This window comes from Protobothrops mucrosquamatus, unplaced genomic scaffold (genome assembly GCF_001527695.2).
Source record: "Protobothrops mucrosquamatus isolate PMUCROS unplaced genomic scaffold, P.Mucros_1.0 scaffold3145, whole genome shotgun sequence".
Classification (NCBI taxonomy): domain Eukaryota; kingdom Metazoa; phylum Chordata; class Lepidosauria; order Squamata; family Viperidae; genus Protobothrops; species Protobothrops mucrosquamatus.
The window spans coordinates 288,232-289,475 of NW_015389145.1; positions in this window are offsets into that span (position 1 = coordinate 288,232).

Genomic DNA, 1,244 nt, shown 5'->3' on the forward strand with positions numbered 1-1,244 from the left:
TTCTTCTTCTTCTTCTTCTTCTTCTTCTTCTTCTTCTTCTTCTTCTTCTTCTTCTTCTTCTTCTTCTTCTTCTTCTTCTTCTTCTTCTCCTCCTCCTCCTCGTCCTCCTCCTCCTCCTCCTCATTACTACTACGACTACTACTACTACTACTACTATTATAAAGCAGGACTAACACTTCACGTAAAAGCATTTCCCAAACCTTTTTCTCTTCTTTACAATTTTTCTTGCAGTTCCCCCCCCCCCCCAACCAGGACAGCAATTGTGATCCCGGAAGGCCCTTGTTTTTCTCCCTCCGCAAATAAGCCAAGTAGGGCAGGTTAAAAAACTAAGGACAAAGAGCGTCCAAACAGAAATGAAAAGCAATCACAACAGAACAGTCTCTTCCAAAAGTGCCCAAACCACCTTCCAAGTTGAGAAATGAGACAGGACCTTCCATGTCACCGCACCCTGGATTTTCTGGATTTTGTCCTCGTACGTTACGTTCTTTAGCTTAAAACAGGTTTTCGTTGATGATGGATGTTGTTTTTACTGCTTTGTTGCGTCACGGCAATTTCCCTCAGCTTGCTTAGGCAGCAGACTTGAGAATATTTGGGAATTCGTAGCAATTCGACAGGCTTTCAAGATGGCGTACAAGGCCGGCGTTAAGGGGCTGTACGTTTTTCCATCCGCAGGAGGAAATCAAAATGTCTTTTGTCATCAGCAGATAGAAAATATGGCTCAATAAAGTTTATGTATCACCGCAGATGGGGACTGCAGCCAAGAAATTAAAAGATGCTTGCTCCTGGGGAGGAAAGCTATGGCAAATCTAGACAGCGCACTAAAAAGCAGAGACATCACCCTGCCAACAAAAGTGCGTATAGTCAAAGCCATGGTTTTCCCAGTTGCAACGTAAGGCTGTGAAAGTTGGACCATAAGAAAGGCTGAGCGCCAAAGAATGGAGGCCTTTGAACTCTGGTGCTGGAGAAGACTCCTGCGAGTCCCCTGGACTGCAAGGCGATCCAACCGGTCAGTCCTGGAGGAGATCAACCCCGACTGCTCTTTAGAAGGCCAGATCCTGAAGTTGAAATTCAAATACTTTGGCCACCTAATGAGAAGGAAGGACTCCCTGGAGAAGAGCCCGATGCTGGGAAAGATGGAGGGCAAGAGAAGAAGGGGACGACAGAGAATGAGGGGGCTGGATGGAGTCCCTGAAGCAGGAGACGTGAGCTTCAAGGGACTCCAGAAGATGGTAGAGGACAGGAAG